Below are 20,014 nucleotides of genomic sequence, written 5' to 3'. Positions count from 1 at the left end.
TGGAGCTGAAGCGGCGCAAAACCTGAGCCGGGGGACACGCAGGGCCCTGCTGCCCTTCTCCTCCGCGCTGTGTTCCAGGCACGGACAGAGAGGAACAAGGGCAGCTCAGGCTGCAAAGGTGCCTGTCCCGCTGCTCCAGGGGCCATTTCCAGCCAATCAGAGCGTTTGTCGCTGATGACTCATCAGTTGCCAGGAGCGGAATTTGGGGCGGGGGGAGGTGACCCCGGGGATGGGGATGGGGCGTGCGGGGGCAGCCGGGGCCGCACTGGTGGCACTGGGGGTGCTCCGAGCCCCCCCGGCCGCGGGGGGAGGGGAGGGCGCGGTGAGAAAGGGGCAGGGCCCCAAATTAACCCAAAGGGAGGTCAGGACGCCCAAAGGGAGCAGGAGAGGCCTGGAACCCGCAAAACCAAGCACGGGGGAGGGGACTGGGGGAACGATGGGGAAGGGGCAGGAGAGCGGAGGGAAGAGGGGGATGGGACCCCCAAACAGGACATGGCCAACTTGATGTGGCTGCCTTCCGACAGCATGGCAGCCAAAGGCAGCCTATGGTAGCCAAAGCTTTTTCCTGGTCCGTGTGATTCCAGTCTGTGCAATCCCAGTCTGTGCAATCCCAGTCCATATGGCCCAGTCCGTATAATCTCAACCCAGTTTATCCCAGCCTGTCTCATCCTGATCTCTATGGTCCCATTCCATATGGTCCCAGCCCATATTTGATCCCAGTCCAGTTTATCCCAAGTTGTGTGGTCCCGATCCCTATGGTCCCATTCTGTGCCGTCCTGACCCATAGGATCCCAGTCCATATTTGATCCCAGTCCATATTTGATTGCAGTGTGTGTGGTCCAGCACACACTCCTAGGGTCTGGAATTCCAATTCCCAGCCAGGAAAAAGTGTTCCTGCCCTTGAACTTCCTTCCTATTCTCTCAGCAAATTATAATAAATTAAAAATCAAGAAATTATAATTAAAATTAAATATATCAGAATAAAAATGAAATATAAAAATGAAATATAATTTCAACTCTTCCTTACAATACTCCAATAATGACTCAAGTCAAAACAACAGTAAACTATTAATATAACATTACCAAAAAATATAAATAAACCAATTATATACAAAGAAATACCTTTTGTAAGTTTTAACTCAGTAACCAATATACTTTAGATAAAAAAATATCTAAAAAACTATCATAGAATCTAACACACCTTAGTAAAAAAAATTCCTATTACAAATATACTAAACACAAAACCAAACACCACTATAATTTCTCACACATTTGAACCAAACAATTAAACTTTATCAACATCCTTAAGTACTCTAAAAAATAATTTTCTTTTTCAAAATTCTAATTTCGGGTGCGTGGTTTTATTTGGATATTGGCTTTTGAATTGTTTGGGTTAGATGATTTAAAAAATGAGATTTTTATAGGAATTGAAACAGCTGAGAAGGCAGCACTCTGCACACAGAAGTGACTGAAAATGAATGGGACAGAAATCAGTAACTCTGAAAGTTTTATTTGCTGTCAAATACATCCCACCCAGCCACCCCACACAATCCCCATCCCACTGCTCCAAATTGGGATCCCACTTCTACCAATCACCTCCCAGCCCCAACTCACCCTGGTGGCTGTGGAATGGAGTGAGTCTGGCACAGGACTGAGTTTTTGTCAGGCGGGAACCAGCAATTTGAGGTGAGATTGAGCCCTGTTGGGTTAAAATGCAGTTGTTTTCATTGGGATTTGAGTGGTTTTGAGGTGACAGATTGATCCCTCTTGTCTTTTGGAGTGCAAAGACATGGAGAAGAGAAAAAAATTTAAGCCAAACCAAAAGGAGAAGCAGCCAGGTGTGTTCCCAAAACGGATCAGAGGGAATGTGAGTGACCAGGACTGTGCCCAAAGTGCCTCCTCCATTGGGGATGGAGCTGGAGCAGCGCACGAAGCTCTTCTCGCACTCGGGGCACTCACAGGGCTTCCCTTACCGGTGCCTCCGTTGGTGTTGGGTCAAGTTAGAGCTGCTGGAGAAGCTCTTCCCACACTGGGGACACTCGTAGGGCCTCTCCCCAGTGTGGATGCGCCGGTGCTTGATGAGGGTGTAGTTGTGTAGTTGTGCTGGAATCCCTTCCCACAACCGGGGCATTGGAAAGGCCTCTCCTCTGTGTGAATCCAATTGTGCCGGAGGAGATCTGACTTGATCCGAAACCCTTCCCACACTTGGAACACTCGTAGGGCCTCTCCCCCGTGTGGATCTTTTGGTGGCGGATCAGTTGGGAGCTATGGCTGAAGCTCTTCCCACATTCCTCACACTCGTGGGGCCTCTCCCCAGTGTGGGTTTGTCGGTGCACAACAAGACAGGAGCTGTACCTGAAGCCCTGCCCGCAGTCGGGGCAGCGGAAGGGCCTCTCCTTTGTGTGCGTGTGCTGCTGATCGAGGAGATTGGAGCTGCTCTTAAACCTCTTCCTACATTGATCACACTCATAGGGCCGTTCCCCAGTGTGGGTCCTCTGGTGCCTGATCAGGTTGCAGTTCCTCCTGAAGCTCTTCCCACACTCCAAGCAGGTGTGGGGCTTCTCCCCATCATGGAGCTGCTCATGGAGCACCAGCTCCGAGCTCTGGCTCCATCTCCAGCCGCCTTCCCGGCCCAGGCTGGCTCTTTCCCCCTCAGATCCCCGCCAGCTGCGTTTGCAGCCCCTCCTTGTGCGGCATCTCCGGGGCTTTTCCTCCCCGTTGGCTTCCTGCGCCGTGGAGCCGCTCAAAACGGCCTCTTCCACCAGGTTCTGCCACGGGCATTTGTCCTCCCTGCTCTCCATGCTCAGCTCCTGCTCTGGGGGAGGAAGGACAAGGACAGGATGGGATTTGCCTCCGTGCCACAGGTAAGGGCAAGGAGATTCCCCCAGGGCTGAGCTGCAGCTGGGGCCGTGCTGGGCTGGGAGAGGGAGCAGCACAGAGGGGAAAGAGGCACTGACTTCCTCCTCACCTGCATCAGTGTCCCGGGGCATCTTCCTCTTCCTCGCAGCCTCCCAAGCACTGCGAATGGGAAATCCTGGTTTGAGGACAACAAGGTATAGGCACATTGAGTTTGAAGTTCCCTCTGCCCAAGTCCATCTCTACAAGTCACTGGCCATCTGAGCTCCATAAAAACCTCCCAAACACCAAGATTCAGCCATGGAAAAGCCTCCCAGGAGTTCCCCATCCCTGGTCCCTCCCCTTTGGTGTTCGGGGGTTCCCCCTGTCCCAGCTGCTGGGGTCATGCTTGGATTCAGGGTCCCCCTTGTGCTCGGTGCCCACCCTGCCCAGGCTGCTGGCAGTCCCAGCAATGCCAAAAGCTCCCCCCTCTTCGCTCTCCCCATTCCGGGATGCCGTGGCTGTTTGGGCTCCCGGGCTCCCTTCTCCCCTCGTTCTCTGCTCTGGGCTGCAGCGGCTCCAAGGAGTCCCCCCTGCCCCTCTCCAGGCTCTTGAGGCTCCCGCCCATGGCGGCGCTTCCCCCTCTCTGGGCTCCCCACTTTGGGCTCCTGGGGCACACAGGGCTCTGCTCCTCCAGGCTGCCTCTGCTGGCAGTCGCCACTGGCACCCCCCCATGTCCCCCCAAGGGGCCTTTTCCGCTCAGCCTTGGACTGCTTCATTCTCCAAACATCTCCCCAAAAACCCAACTGGGAGCAACTGGGAGTGACTGGGAACATGCTGGAGGGAACTGGGACACACTGGGAGATACTGGGAGTGACTGGAACAAAAGTGAAGGTGAAAGAGAGCAACTGGAACCATGTGGAGCACAACTGGTTCATAGTGGCAGGGACTGGGAGCACACTGGGCTCACCTTTGGATCATACTGGGAGGGACTGGACTAATACTGGGAGTATCTGAGAGTGACTGGGAACACACCCTGCACATCATCCCCCATACTGGGCCTGACCTGGAGCACGCTGGGAGCAAATGGCATCATACTGGGACTGACTGGGCTGATCCAGGAAGCAACTGGAACCATGCTGGAGGCAGCTGGGACCATACTGAGAGAGACTGGAAGGAACTGGGATTATACTGGCACAACACTGGGAGGACTGGCATGTGACTGGGATCAAACTGGAGCTTACTGGGATCCTATTGGGGTTGAAAGGGAGCAACTGGGATCACACTTTGGGCTACTGGGAGCAACTGAGGGAAACTGGGATGATGCTGCAAGCAAACTGGAGGAACTGGGAAGGACTGGATGCATGCCGGAGGCAACTGGGATACAATGGGCATGACTGGGGAATCATACTGGGAGAACTAACACCTTACTGGGGCCACTGGCAGTGCCTGGAAATGGCTACAGACATGCTGGGTACAACTGGGATATACTGGCAGTGTCTGGAACCATACTGGAATGACTGGAACAACTGGGACCATGCTGGCGAGAACTGGGACCACACTGGGAGCAACTGGGAGTGAGTGGGACCATACTGGGGGGACTGGGATCATCTGGGGAGTGACTGGGACTAGAGCAGGGGCAACTGGGTTCAACTGGGACCACACTGGGAGTGTCTGTAACAACAGGGGAGTGATGGCACCACACTGGGAACAGCTGGGCCCATGCTGGGAGCAACTGGGATCACACTGGGGGCACTTGCATCAAACTGGGAGTGACTGGGAGACACTGGGATTAGACTGCAGGTGACTGGGTTCATACTGGAGTGGCTACACTCATACTGGGACTATACTGGGTTTGAATGGAACCTGACTGGGGCTTGCTGGGAGCTACTGGGCCATGTTGGGAGGAAAATGTGACACACTGGGAGCAACTGGGAACAGCTGGAAGGAACTGGAACCATGCTGAGAGGACTGAGACTATAACTGGGGCAACTGGGATCATACTGGGAGCAACTGGGGCCACCCTTTGAGCAACAGATGGAAACTGGGATTATGCTAGAGGAAACTGGGAGTAACTGGGCAAGACTGGGACCATTCTGAGGTAACTAAAACAAACTGGGAGTGTCTCTAACCATAGTGGGGGGACTGGAACCACACTGGGAACAGCTGGGATCATGCTGGGAGCAACTGGGACGATGCTGGGGGAAACTGAATCTACCCTGGAGGCAACTGGGCACAACTGGGACCCTGCTGGGAGGGACTGGGAGTATTCTTGGAGCAACTGGGATCATAATGGGAGGAACTGGGAACATCTGGAATTATGCTGGGAGCAACTGGGATCACACTAGGATAACAGTGAGAGCAGCTGAGTCCATGCTGGGTTACACTGGGATCACATAGAGAGCAACTGGAATCATACTGGGATTGACTGGGAGTGGCTGGTTTTGTGGATTTTGGGGAGTTTAGATTTTGGGGGATTCTATTGGCAGTTTGAGGGGGAGTTTTTCTGGGGGTACTTGGGGGTTTATTGAATTTTTTGTGGCTTTTTTTGAATTTTGGGGGTTTTTACTGAGATTTTGTTGGGATTTTTGGGATTCTCAGAAATTCTGGGGGTTTTATTGGGATTTTTAGGAGATTTTGTGGGGATTTTATTGGAATTGTGGTGGCATTTAGTGGGATTCATTGGGGATTTGGGGGGTTTTGGATTTTTGGTGGGATTTGGAGGGTTTAGTGGGTTTTTTTGGGTGTTGCCAGGATTTCTTTGGATTTGGGGGAGATTTTGTGGGATGTTTTTTGGTTTTGAGGACATTTTTGGGGGATTTGCGGAGTTTAATCAGGATTTTTGGGGTTATTGGGATTTCAAAGCATTTTGTGGGCTGTTCTTGGGATTCTAGGGTGTTTTAATGAGATTTTGAGAGATTTAATTGCGATTTAATGGGTTTTATTGGGACTTTCAGGGGTTTCAAGGAGATTTTGGTGCATCTCAGCCCTTCCCCACTCCCATGGAATGCCCCAAAGCCACCCTAAAATTCCACTAATACCCCACAAAATCCCCAAAAGTCACAAGAAAACCCTCAAAACCCCCAGAGAATCTCCTAAAATCCCAGTGGAACTCACCAAAATTATAAAAAACTCCCAAAAATTTCAATAAATCCCCTCCCCATCTAAAAAACCCCTACAACCTCAACAAAACACCCAAAATCCAAAACCCCCCAAAATCCTCTAACCATCCCAAAACCCAATAATTCTCCTCAAAACCCCAATAATTTCGCCTAAACTCCCCAAAAAATCCCACAAAGCCCAAAATAGCAACTCTGAAATCCCCAAAAACCCTCTCAAAACCCTAAAATCCCCCAGAAGCCCCCCAGAGTCAGTGGGGCCGTCCTGGATCAGGGGGCACCGGCGGGTGGAACAGGAGCCACTTCAGGGGGCCCTCGGAGCTTTTTGGGGAGGGGGCACCGTGGGAGACCCCCCCAAAAACTGGAGGGTGTGGGGGAAACCCCTGCTGTGCCCCCTCCCCCCGAAACCCCCAGACCCCGGTTCAGGGTGGGCCTGGGACCCCCCGAGACTCCCAAATCTTCCCCCGGGACCCGTCCAGGAACCCCAAACCCCCCAGAGTCCCCCAGTGTCGGCCCAGAACCACCCTGGACCCCAAAAACCTCCCCAGGACTCTCAGACCCCCCCATTTCCCCACAAAATTCACCCCAGACCCACCTGAGACCCCCCCCAAATCCATCAGGATGCCCCACATCCCCCTCAGACCCCTCCCAAACTCTATGAAATCCCCTGCAGACTCCCCAAAATTACCCCTAGAGCCACCTCAGAACCCCCCAGATGCCCTCACAACACCCCAGTTCCTTTCACAATCCCCCAAAATCCCCTCAGACCCGCCCAATCCTTCTGAGATCCCCCTAAACCCATCTAAGAACGCTCCAGACCGCCTCAAGCTCCCCCCCAACCTCCCTAAAGCTCCCTCAGACCAACCAAAGCCCCCTCAGACTCCCTCATTCACCCAAAACCCATCGCACACCCCTGTGTTTCCCGTCGTTACCCCCAAAAACTCCCAATTTCCCCTCAGACCTGCCCCAAACCGCCCCAGTTTCCCCCCGTCCCCACCTCACCTCCGCTCTCCCCTCACAATCTCCGGCCTCTGCCGCGCGCGCGGACTCTCAAGAACGGCAAAACGCCCCGCCCCGAACCAACCAACCACCGCCCTGCAAGTCCCCGAAATAACCATTCACAGCATCGCTCCCCTCAGCTACGCCCGCCTCCCCCGTGCCGCCCCAGCCAATCAGAGGCGAGCCGGAAGCGGCCCTCCCTCCCCCGCCGCCGCCGGGACCCGCCGGGCTCGGGACAGGAACGGGCGGGGCCTGAGAGGGGATCGGGGGGGGGGGCGGGGGAGGGTCTGGGGGGGTTTTGGAGGGGTCCGGGGGTTTGGGAGTGTCTGGGGGGTCTGGGGAGGGGTCCTGGTGCGTTGTGGGGGGACCTGGGGGTTGCGAAAGGTTCCTAAGAGGGGTCTCGCGGGGGGGCGGAGGGGTCGTGGGAGGGTCTGGGGGGGTTTTGGGGAGGGGTCGTAGAAAGGTCTTGGGAGGGTCTGGGGGTGTTGGGATGGTCCTGGGGGGAGTTTGGGGAGGGCTCTGGGGGGTGCTGAGGGTGTCCTGGGAATGGGAGGGGATTGGGTGGGATGGGATAAAATGGGAAGGGATGGGATGGAATGGCGCCAAGCTGGCTGCAGGCACTGACCCTGTGGCTCAGCTCTGCCACTCACCCTCCTGCGGCAGCTCAAACCGCACCACCTCTTTGGTTTGATGTGCTGGGACAGCTCCAAGGCCTTCTTCCTCCTCTTCCCCCCAGGCCACCTTGGGCACTTTCAGGGGTCTCTGCTCCATGGTAATGATGGGATTTGTGAGGGCACCTGCAGAAGAGAAGCCTCGGGAAGGCCACGGGTCAGCAAGTCCTGTGGTCTGGCCTCGAGGTCAGCTGCAGGAAAAACGCCTCCAAAAGGCTCCGGGTCAGACGGGAACGAGTGCGCTGTGCGGGGGCTCCTCACGGCACGGCTCTGTCCCGTTCTGCCCCGTTGTGCGTTCCCAGCACCCGGCAAGCTTCTATTTCCCACGTGTCACAAAGGGCCCTTGGTCACCGGGTTGCGTTCCATGGCACAGAGACCGTGCTGCAGCGTGCCACCCAGGGCCCTGGCACACACTGCCTTCTGCCCTGGGGCCGCCCCCAGCGCAGCCAAAGTGGCCCAGGCTGGAAGGAATGCCTGGCCCCAGGTGTCTAAGACAGCCCGACAGGATCTTTAGGAAGGGCTCAGACCATCAGCAAACGCTGCCCGCCTCTGCGGGCTCAGTCCTATCCCCATATCTTTCCCTGAGAGCATTTGAATTTCTAAATGAGAATCATTTGAAGGGAGGGGATTTACATTTTCCATTTCAGAGAAGCCTTCTGCCTTCATTAGCCAACACTTCTCTCTTCAAACCAAGACAATTGTTTACCATCTTGCAGATGCACAGTTCCTGGGGAGCCCTGTTTTACACTAGGGACCTGGAGAACCATTCCCAGCAATTGGGAAAATCCTAGGTGGAACATCCACCCATAGACGAGGTCTCCAAATGTGCCCCAAAATTTGGTCCAGCTCTTCGAGGCCTAAAAGAGCAAGTCCAAGTGACTTGATGATATTTTTAGCCCAGAAAGCCTGATGGCAGCTGATGGCACACTTCACAGTCAGCAGGGGACACAGCTAGGCCAAAGCCCAGACCTCTGCTGGGAGCCTTTCTCCTCAAATACCCTTCAGACAAACCTCCATGCAAGTCAGTTGGGAAAGTTTCTTCAAATGATCCATTTCTGGCACATGACTACACAGGCTTGTGGGAAAGATTCTAAAGCAGCTGCTCTGGAGTCAAAGAGCCAGCACTAAGAGTAGTCCTTGTCATCTCTTTGTAGCTAAATCCCACTTTGGGGGATTTGAGGGAGTTTGGAACAAGCTAGAGAGCACACCTCTGAGTTTTTTAGATGATGCCATTGCTTTTTCTTCTCTTCTACATAGACAGGAAGGGTGAGTTTGTCTCACATCTGCACTGCATGGCTCACAAGGCTGCAAGACTTGTAGTTACAAGAGCTTTGAAGGATTTCTTGGCCAAGAAGACACTGCCAACAAGGATATTTATGTTTTGCAGCCAGTCCTTCAATATTTCATCTTAGAGGCTCATGCTACAGTGTAAGCTTCCTTAGCCAATCATGTTATGACACACAAACCTACAGCACTGCATCCTAAGCTTCTTGTTTACCATTGTAACTACTTGTATTTTTTCTAGATCTTCAGCCCTAAAACTCTAAATTTTCCTCCACTTCAACCTTCCTCCCCGTGTCTCTGCTATAATAAACTAGAAATCTTCATTCTCGCTTCTAGCACCTAAGTTTGGAAGGCCTTTCCAAGGTCTCCGATCAAATCCTGTGTTTAATTCTAAGCTTTGCTGACAAGAGCAAAGGTCTGAGATTTCCCTGCATTTGGGTTTCCAACAACACTGATGCTGTTAGTTCCAGAGTGCCCAGGATCCCTCTTGCAAGTCAGCTCTGGTAGGAACAAGGCGGCTGCCGGGGGGCTGCTTGTGGCCTCTGACAGCCCATTGCTCAGGGCTTGCCAGCGCCCCAGCCCCTCAGGGGCTGCCCCAGCCTGGCCAAGCTGCCCGGCAGCAGCTCCGCAGCCCCACAGCCGCTCCAGAGCAGCCCCATCCAGAGGCACCTAGGAGCCCTCAGCAAGGCAGCCAGCAGCACCCGGGCAGGAGGATACAGAGGGTGGTTCCTTCCTGGCACAGGGCTTGTGGCCATCTCCAGGCACCGCTCTGGCTGGGATGCCCGCAGCCCCGGGCCCTGCCCACGTGCTCTGTCACCAGCACAAAGGCTTCAGCAGTACCACCACAGGACAAGGGGCTTCTGGCCATTTTCCCTTGACCACTGCACGCCTGGGCAGCTGGCTGAGCCAAGTTACCTTTCTCCCCCTCTTGCCCTATGCCCTGCAGACCCTGGGTAGCAAAAGAAAGCTCCTGGGAGTCTGTGTATTATAACACACTCTATATTCATATACTAAAGAAAAAAAAAAAAAAAAAACAAAAAGAAGAAAAGAACAATCTTAAAGAAATGGAAAATTCCTGCTGGCTCAGGTGACCCCAGCAGACAGAGCCTCTGGCATCAGCTCTCTGCAGAGCTGCAGCAGCGCAGCCAGCCGAGCCCCGACAGACGAGGCCGTGTCCTCCATGTCCTGCGGAGCTGATCTTGCAGCCTCTGGAAGAGGGAATATCGCTCCCTCTGCAGTGCCTGGAGGCCATACAGTGTTTCTAGCGCCACGTCCGACACGGCACTGCTGATGTCCTTTGTCAGCGGTTCAAGGGCTGCAAGAGAGAGGGACAGAGCCACGGTCAGATCCCGGATCTGCGGGGAGCCGTGGAGAGACCCCTGCCATGGCCATCCTAGCCGGCTCTGGCCATGGCCAGGAGGGAGCAGGGACCAAGGGCACCGGCCCGAAGCTGCTGGCCACGAATCCCCAAGGTGGCCCTGAAATCTCTGTGTGCTCTGCCCACGCCGTCCCATGTCCGCACAAGGAGCAGAGCCCTCTGCAGCCGGGGCAGGGCTTGCAGCTGCCCCGGCAGCCCCCGCTGTCAGCCCGCTGCCCTCACTCACCAGTGCAGATCAGCTGCAGCTCTTGCTGCTGCCCCCTCAGGCGCCGGCCGGCCATGCCTGTGAACACAGAGCCTGTCACGGCCCCAGCGGCACAGCTCCCTGCCAGCGGCGCTGCCGGCGCTGCGGCCACACGGGCTGCTGGCCCGGCAGGGCTCAGCCCGGCCCTTGCCGCACGCTGCCGGCCCAGGGCACGGCTGCCAGAGGGCGGCAGCAGCAATGCCCAGGCCAGGCGGGGCTCCACGGCGCCCCAGGGCACGGCTGGCGTGGCCGGGGCAGCAGGCGGGGCTGGGGCCGAGCTGTGGCGGGCCGGGGAGGGGAGGGGCAGTCCGGGCTCGGGACTCACCCATGAACCTGATGGCCGCCTCTCGCAGGGACTCCTGTGGGCTCTCCAGGTAGGGCATGGCCCGGCGCAGGTGCTCGGCCGCTCGGATCCTGTCCTCTGCCAGCTGCAGAGAGCGACAGGAGGGAAGGGTTGGCGCGGGCTCAGCCCCTGGGGGCCCGGCGCTGCCTGCGCCCAGCCCCGGCCTCCCCTGCTTGCACAGCCCTGAGGCGCGGCCAGCAGCCGCTGGCCAAGGGCTCCCGAGAGGAGGGGGCAGAGGGCCGGCTGCTGCCCGGGGAGCCGCGGTGCCGCCCCGCAGCCCCGCCGGGCCGGGGCTCCGTGGGCACCCGGCTCTGGCCCACGGGAGCCTGGAGAAGAGCTTGCGCGGCCTCTGCGTGCAGCACCGGGCCGGGGCACAGCTGCCAGCCCTGCACACTGAGCACCACGCTCGGGGGGCTTCTCCAGGGTGAGGCTGGGGCTCGCAGGCTGTCCTTACCAGACACTCGCTGAACTTCCACAGATTCTGCCTTTTCACCATTCTTTCAAGATCCCTTCTCTTCAGGAACTCGACCACACCAAGCAGCGTTTCCTGAGAAGCCTGGAGAGCAGCAGAGACGTGGGGATGGCCCCACAGCGCAGGGCGCAGGACCCGCGTCCCTGTGCCATGGCCTGGAGGAGGCTGCAGTCCAGCAGGCACAGGGCAGGAGACAGCCGAGCCCCCTGCCAGGGGGACAGCAGCAGCCCACGAGTCCTCACCTGTGCCACAAGCCGCTTCTCATCATGGCAGTGGAAGAAGAGGGGCAGCAGGCTCTGGCACAGGGGTGTCTTCAGGGCCTTTTTTTCCTTTTCCTGTGGAAGAGTCAGCAATGTTCGGAAGAGCAGTATGGAGATCAGCTGAACCTGCCAATTGTTCTGTATGGAAGGAAGAACAAAAGACCTCAGCATTGGCTGCACAGGGCTCAGCTTGGCACAGGCCTGCAAATCCACAGGGCACAAAGTGTCCGGACAGCACCCAGTGGCCGTGGCTGGGAGCAGTGAGCCTTACGTGGTCAATGAGTGGCAGGAGCGCCTCAAGCAGCTGCATTGTGATGGGACCAGGCATCAGCATGTCATTGTCCAAAATGATAAAGCTGAGGAGCATGACTGTCATGAAAACTATCTCTCCATCTGCATCCCACAGGAATTCCACAAGGCTTTCAGTCAGGCTCCACATTTTTTTGGTCTGTGAGGAGCACAAGTTTGTGAAACGCCATCCTGCTGCCGCAAGGCCCAGAGGCCAAAGGCCTGTCCCGAAGCACTCGGGCAGCTGAACTGGGAGGCAGAAGAGCTGGGAGCAGCTGCCCCAGCACCCAAAGCCCTGCCAAGCCCAAGTGACTGCATTCCCCAGCTCAGCCTCAGCCACTGCCCCCTTCTCACCATGGAGGGCTCCTCAATGAGCTCAAGAAGGGCCCTGAGTGCCAGGCGACGCCTCTCCCTGCACTCGCTCTGCAGCTGCCTTGACAAGATTTTCAGGACTCTTTTAGTACCGCGTTCACTCAAGTCCAGGCACTGGAGGACCTGAAAGGCACAGGGCAGTGACAGGGAGCCGGCCGGCAGGAGCCCGGGGCCGCACGGGGCTGGGCCCAGGCAGCAGCACAGGGCGCGGGCACCGTGCCAGGCAGCTGCGGCTCCGAGAGGGCAGAGAGCTGGGAGGCAGCTCAGCCAGGCAGCGCTGGCCATCAGGCTCACCTCCACAAGGAACGCCAGGGCGGGCAGCTCCCAGCGTGGCTCCTGTGTGCTGAGCAGCCGCAGCAGGTAGCGAGCGATCCGGGAACACAAGGGGATGGAGACACAGCACATCTCTCTGGCAGGAGAAAAAGGAGCCAAGAGTGTGGGCCAGGGCGACAATCCTCTGCCAGGAGTGACTCATAGAGGTCTGGTCTTTCCCCAGCACCCTGCAAGGGGCCCTGGGCTATTTGGGAGGCAGCTCCTGGTGGGCACCCTCCTCTCCCAGCCTTTTCCAATCTGCTTGGCCATCCCTCGGTGACAAGGCCCTATGGCCCACGACCTCGGGGACTGTGTGGGGCACCTGAGCACGGAGCACACATGTCAAAAGGCAGTGGGGAGAAGGGGGTCTCACCTGGCCAGCAGACCCACGCCATAGTGGTGGGTGTCAGCGCGCAGCAGCGTGTCCCAGCCACAATTGCGTTCCATTGCCACCACCACATCCTCGTGCTGCATTCGGCAGAGCAGGGACTTCAGGGTCCTCACTGCAAACCTGCGTGCACAGCAAAGCCCAGGTGACGCTGGGAGCACTGGCTCCTGCCCAGGGACATGGTAGGGACAGGAGGAGTGGCGTGGAGCACCTGTTGGGGCTGGTGGCAAGGCCGTATTCCTCCTGGCATCCCTTCCAGAAGGTATTGACTTCCTCTGGCATATCCAGAGTGCCCAAGAACACTTGGGAGAGAAGATGCACAAAGAGGTGGGGGAAATACACCATCACCTTATGTGGGACACAGGGCAGGACGATCTTCCACATCACCACAGTTGCCTGCAAAGGACAAAGCCCCCCGAGACAGCGCTCAGTGCCCAGGTGTCCGTGTGGCAGGGCCCGAGCAGGGCAGGGAGAGGCTCAGAGAGATGCAGGGGGAGCACGGGGCCTGGTGGGCCTGAAGCTGCCCCTGGGCCAGGTTTCAGGCCAGCACATGAGGCAGGGAGATGCAGTGGGGGAAGGAGGATGGAGAGCTGCTGGAGAGGCAGCCTTGGGGCCAGCAAAGGCCAGTTACAGAAACTCACAGCCAGGACAAAGACACCCGTTTTGTCCCCATCGGAGGTGCACGTGGGGTGCTTGGGCCAGCTTGCCAGCACATCCCGGAGTATCAGCAGCGCCGGCTCCACAGTCCTGGGCGAGCACATGATGCTCATCCACATGGTCAAAGCAGCTCTGTGGGGTTAGAGCTCTGTCTCAGGGGGGTCTCAGATACAGCACTGTGGCCTGGGCAGCAGTGGGGACCTGAGCTGGCTGCCAGCTCTGCCTCTGCACATTGCCACTCACCAGCAGCACACAGGCAGCCCAGCCGTGTGGGGACAGGCCCCTGAGGGGCAGGGAGGGAGCATGGCAGCAGGCTCAGGGGCTGACTTGCCAGGGCTGGGAAAGGCAGCAGCCAGAGGGCCCTGGAACTCTCTGTTGGTCACACACCTGGGCCAGGCTGTAGAGGCTGATGGGCTGGGGAGGCCTGAGCCCTCTGGGCAGGTGGGCCCCATACCTGTCACAGGATGGGGCCACACGCAGGAGCGTCATGACCACGTCAGCGGGCTGTGCTTCGGTGAGATCCAGCAGGGTCCTGTCCAGCCTGTGCTCGGCAAACTGATTGGCCAGGAGCCACTGGTGGATGTACCTGACCAGGGCGGGCACCTGGAGAAGGCAGGGGAGACTTGGAAAGCTGCCAGAGGGAGGAATGTCCCCAGCTTCCCCAGAGAAGTGCTTCCCTTCCCAGCACACTGCCATGGCCTCAAAGAGTAACAGTGACCAGCGGGAATGGCTTGGTAGACCAAGCAATTGCTGGGAGGATCAAACCCTGGCCACTGGCTGCTTACTTGCTTTGGATTGGAAAAGCCTTCCTCTACGAGCATATCCAGCAGGGCAGCACTGGTCTTGGTTTGGAAGATGTGCGAATATGCTCTGAGCCCAGTGCCCATGGTGCTGGTCTCTTCCTGCCGAATTTTCTTGATGAATTTGCAAACCAGCTGTAGGAGAAGGGCAAGAAGCCAGGGATGTTGCAGGGAATGCACAAAGCACGGTGCCAGAAGGCCCAGCCCAGGTGGGGACGGCTGCAGGTACCTGCGCTGTTCTGCAGAATAGGCCACGGGTGCGTTCCTGCTCTTGTGTGCGCTGCAGGGCTGCACCTGGCAAAGAGCGAGCGCAGCCAGAGGTGAGGGGCTGCGGGAGAGGCCGGAGAACACAGCCCAGCCCTGCGCTCCCCAGGCAGGGACAGCCCCAGGATGGCCCAGGGGATGGAGCACGGCCCCTGTGGGGTGTCTGCCCGACCCCTCTTCTGTCCTGTCCATGGGAATGGGATGGGATTGGGTGGGATGGGATAAAATGGGAAGGGATGGGATGGAATGGCGCCAAGCTGGCTGCAGGCACTGACCCTGTGGCCCAGCTCTGCCACTCACCCTCCTGCGGCAGCTCAAACCGCACCACCTCTTTGGTTTGATGTGCTGGGACAGCTCCAAGGCCTTCTTCCTCCTCTTCCCCCCAGGCCACCTTGGGCACTTTCAGGGGTCTCTGCTCCATGGTAATGATGGGATTTGTGAGGGCACCTGCAGAAGAGAAGCCTCGGGAAGGCCACGGGTCAACAAGTCCTGTGGTCTGGCCTCGAGGTCAGCTGCAGGAAAAACGCCTCCAAAAGGCTCCGGGTCAGACGGGAACGAGTGCGCTGTGCGGGGGCTCCTCACGGCACGGCTCTGTCCCGTTCTGCCCCGTTGTGCGTTCCCAGCACCCGGCAAGCTTCTATTTCCCACGTGTCACAAAGGGCCCTTGGTCACCGGGTTGCGTTCCATGGCACAGAGACCGTGCTGCAGCGTGCCACCCAGGGCCCTGGCACACACTGCCTTCTGCCCTGGGGCCGCCCCCAGCGCAGCCAAAGTGGCCCAGGCTGGAAGGAATGCCTGGCCCCAGGTGTCTAAGACAGCCCGACAGGATCTTTAGGAAGGGCTCAGACCATCAGCAAACGCTGCCCGCCTCTGCGGGCTCAGTCCTATCCCCATATCTTTCCCTGAGAGCATTTGAATGTCTAAATGAGAATCATTTGAAGGGAGGGGATTTACATTTTCCATTTCAGAGAAGCCTTCTGCCTTCATTAGCCAACACCTCTCTCTTCAAACCAAGACAATTGTTTACCATCTTGCAGATGCGCAGTTCCTGGGGAGCCCTGTTTTACACTAGGGACCTGGAGAACCATTCCCAGCAATTGGGAAAATCCTAGGTGGAACATCCACCCATAGACGAGGTCTCCAAATGTGCCCCGAAATTAGGTCCAGCTCTTCGAGGCCTAAAAGAGCAAGTCCAAGTGACTTGATGATATTTTTAGCCCAGAAAGCCTGATGGCAGCTGATGGCACACTTCACAGTCAGCAGGGGACACAGCTAGGCCAAAGCCCAGACCTCTGCTGGGAGCCTTTCTCCTCAAATACCCTTCAGACAAACCTCCATGCAAGTCAGTTGGGAAAGTTTCTTCAAATGATCCATTTCTGGCACATGACTACACAGGCTTGTGGGAAAGATTCTAAAGCAGCTGCTCTGGAGTCAAAGAGCCAGCACTAAGAGTAGTCCTTGTCATCTCTTTGTAGCTAAATCCCACTTTGGGGGATTTGAGGGAGTTTGGAACAAGCTAGAGAGCACACCTCTGAGTTTTTTAGATGATGCCATTGCTTTTTCTTCTCTTCTACATAGACAGGAAGGGTGAGTTTGTCTCACATCTGCACTGCATGGCTCACAAGGCCGCAAGACTTGTAGTTACAAGAGCTTTGAAGGATTTCTTGGCCAAGAAGACACTGCCAACAAGGATATTTATGTTTTGCAGCCAGTCCTTCAATATTTCATCTTAGGGGCTCATGCTACAGTGTAAGCTTCCTTAGCCAATCATGTTATGACACACAAACCTACAGCTCTGCATCCTAAGCTTCTTGTTTACCATTGTAACTACTTGTATTTTTTCTAGATCTTCAGCCCTAAAACTCTAAACTTGCCTCCACTTCAACCTTCATCCCCGTGTCTCTGCTATAATAAACTAGAAATCTTCATTCTCGCTTCTAGCACCTAAGTTTGGAAGGCCTTTCCAAGGTCTCCGATCAAATCCTGTGTTTAATTCTAAGCTTTGCTGACAAGAGCAAAGGTCTGAGATTTCCCTGCATTTGGGTTTCCAACAACACTGATGCTGTTAGTTCCAGAGTGCCCAGGATCCCTCTTGCAAGTCAGCTCTGGCAGGAACAAGGCGGCTGCCGGGGGGCTGCTTGTGGCCTCTGACAGCCCATTGCCCAGGGCTTGCCAGCGCCCCAGCCCCTCAGGGGCTGCCCCAGCCCGGCCAAGCTGCCCGGCAGCAGCTCCGCAGCACCACAGCCGCTCCAGAGCAGCCCCATCCAGAGGCACCTGGGAGCCCTCAGCAAGGCAGCCAGCAGCACCCGGGCAGGAGGATACAGAGGGTGGTTCCTTCCTGGCACAGAGCTGGTGGCCATCTCCAGGCACCGCTCTGGCTGGGATGCCCGCAGCCCCGGGCCCTGCCCACGCGCTCTGTCACCGGCACAAAGGCTTCAGCAGTACCACCACAGGACAAGGGGCTTCTGGCCATTTTCCCTTGACCACTGCACGCCTGGGCAGCTGGCTGAGCCAAGGTACCTTTCTCCCCCTCTTCCCCTATGCCCTGCAGACCCTGGGTAGCAAAAGAAAGCTCCTGGGAGTCTGTGTATTATAACACACTCTATATTCATATACTAAAGAAAAAAAAAAAAAAAAACCCAAAAAGAAGAAAAGAACAATCTTAAAGAAATGGAAAATTCCTGCTGGCTCAGGTGGCCCCAGCAGACAGAGCCTCTGGCATCAGCTCTCTGCAGAGCTGCAGCAGCGCAGCCAGCCGAGCCCCGACAGACGAGGCCGTGTCCTCCATTTCCTGCGGAGCTGATCTTGCAGCCTCTGGAAGAGGGAATATCGCTCCCTCTGCAGTGCCTGGAGGCCATACAGTGTTTCTAGCGCCACATCCGACACGGCACTGCTGATGTCCTCTGTCAGCGGTTCAAGAGCTGCAAGAGAGAGGGACAGAGCCACGGTCAGACACCGGATCAGCGGGGAGCCGTGGAGAGACCCCTGCCAGGGCCATCCCAGCCGGCTCTGGCCATGGCCAGGAGGGAGCAGGGACCAAGGGCACCGGCCCGAAGCTGCCGGCCACGAATCCCCAAGGTGGCCCTGAAATCTCTGTGTGCTCTGCCCACGCCGCCCCATGTCCGCACAAGGAGCAGAGCCCTCTGCAGCCGGGGCAGGGCTTGCAGCTCCCCCGGCAGCCCCCGCTGTCAGCCCGCTGCCCTCACTCACCAGTGCAGATCAGCTGCAGCTCTTGCTGCTGCCCCCTCAGGCGCCGGCCGGCCATGCCTGTGAACACAGAGCCTGTCACGGCCCCAGCGGCACAGCTCCCTGCCAGCGGCGCTGCCGGCGCTGCGGCCACACGTGCTGCTGGCCCGGCAGGGCCCAGCCCGGCCCTTGCCGCACGCTGCCGGCCCAGGGCACGGCTGCCAGAGGGCGGCAGCAGCAATGCCCAGGCCAGGCGGGGCTCCACGGCGCCCCAGGGCAGGGCTGGCGTGGCCGGGGCAGCAGGCGGGGCCGGGGCCGAGCTGCGGCGGGCCGGGGAGGGGGGGGGAGGGGCAGCCCGGGCTGGGGACTCACCCATGAACCTGATGGCCGCCTCTCGCAGGGACTCCTGTGGGCTCTCCAGGTAGGGCATGGCCCGGCGCAGGTGCTCGGCCGCTCGGATCCTGTTCTCTGCCAGCTGCAGAGAGCGACAGGAGGGAAGGGTTGGCGCGGGCTCAGCCCCTGGGGGCCCGGCGCTGCCTGCGCCCAGCCCCGGCCTCTCCTGCCCGCACAGCCCTGAGGCGTGGCCAGCAGCCGCTGGCCAAGGGCTCCCGAGAGGAGGGGGCAGAGGGCCGGCTGCTGCCCGGGGAGCCGCGGTGCCGCCCCGCAGCTCCGCCGGGCCAGGGCTCCGTGGGCACCCGGCTCTGGCCCACGGGAGACTGGAGAAGAGCCCGCGCGGCCTCTGCGTGCAGCACTGGGCCGGGGCACAGCTGCCAGCCCTGCACACTGAGCACCACGCTCGGGGGGCTTCTCCGGGCTGAGGCTGGGGCTCGCAGGCTGTCCTTACCAGACACTCGCTGAACTTCCACAGATTCTGCCTTTTCACCATTCTTTCAAGATCCCTTCTCTTCAGGAACTCGACCACACCAAGCAGCGTTTCCTGAGAAGCCTGGAGAGCAGCAGAGACGTGGGGATGGCCCCACAGCGCAGGGCGCAGGACCCGCGTCCCTGTGCTATGGCCTGGAGTAGGCTGCAGTCCAGCAGGCACAGGGCAGGAGACAGCCGAGCCCCCTGCCAGGGGGACAGCAGCAGCCCACGAGTCCTCACCTGTGCCACAAGCCGCTTCTCATCATGGCAGTGGAAGAAGAGGGGCAGCAGGCTCTGGCGCAGGGGTGTCTTCAGGGCCTTTTTTTCCTTTTCCTGTGGAAGAGTCAGCAATGTTCGGAAGAGCAGTATGGAGATCAGCTGAACCTGCCAATTGTTCTGTATGGAAGGAAGAACAAAAGACCTCAGCATTGGCTGCACAGGGCTCAGCTTGGCACAGGCCTGCAAATCCACAGGGCACAAAGTGTCCGGACAGCACCCAGTGGCCGTGGCTGGGAGCAGTGAGCCTTACGTGGTCAATGAGTGGCAGGAGCGCCTCAAGCAGCTGCATTGTGATGGGACCAGGCATCAGCATGTCATTGTCCAAAATGATAAAGCTGAGGAGCATGACTGTCATGAAAACTATCTCTCCATCTGCATCCCACAGGAATTCCACAAGGCTTTCAGTCAGGCTCCACATTTTTTTGGTCTGTGAGGAGCACAAGTTTGTGAAACGCCATCCTGCCGCCGCAAGGCCCAGAGGCCAAAGGCCTGCCCCGAAGCACTCGGGCAGCTGAACTGGGAGGCAGAAGAGCTGGGAGCAGCTGCCCTAGCACCCAAAGCCCTGCCAAGCCCAAGTGACTGCATTCCCCAGCTCAGCCTCAGCCACTGCCCCCTTCTCACCATGGAGGGCTCCTCAATGAGCTCAAGAAGGGCCCTGAGTGCCAGGCGACGCCTCTCCCTGCACTCGCTCTGCAGCTGCCTTGACAAGATTTTCAGGACTCTTTTAGCACCGCGTTCACTCAAGTCCAGGCACTGGAGGACCTGAAAGGCACAGGGCAGTGACAGGGAGCCGGCCGGCAGGAGCCCGGAGCCGCACGGGGCTGGGCCCAGGCAGCAGCACAGGGCGTGGGCACCGTGCCAGGCAGCTGCGGCTCCGAGAGGGCAGAGAGCTGGGAGGCAGCTCAGCCAGGCAGCGCTGGCCATCAGGCTCACCTCCACAAGGAACGCCAGGGCGGGCAGCTCCCAGCGTGGCTCCTGTGTGCTGAGCAGCCGCAGCAG

The 20,014-nt window shown here is 57.9% G+C and overlaps 2 pseudogenes; one reads left to right on the top strand and one right to left on the bottom strand.

Annotated features, from left to right (window-relative positions):
* The window catches only part of LOC132085897 (zinc finger protein 850-like), a 997,265-nt pseudogene that overhangs the window by 301,208 nt on the left and 676,043 nt on the right, over window positions 1–20,014 (top strand).
* LOC132085910 (zinc finger protein 239-like) lies at window positions 1,626–6,982 on the bottom strand (annotated as a pseudogene).

This window comes from Ammospiza nelsoni, chromosome 33, assembly GCF_027579445.1.
Source record: "Ammospiza nelsoni isolate bAmmNel1 chromosome 33, bAmmNel1.pri, whole genome shotgun sequence".
Lineage (NCBI taxonomy): Eukaryota > Metazoa > Chordata > Aves > Passeriformes > Passerellidae > Ammospiza > Ammospiza nelsoni.
Note: the sequence above shows the minus strand (reverse complement) of the source record. Positions and strands in the feature narration are given on the sequence as shown.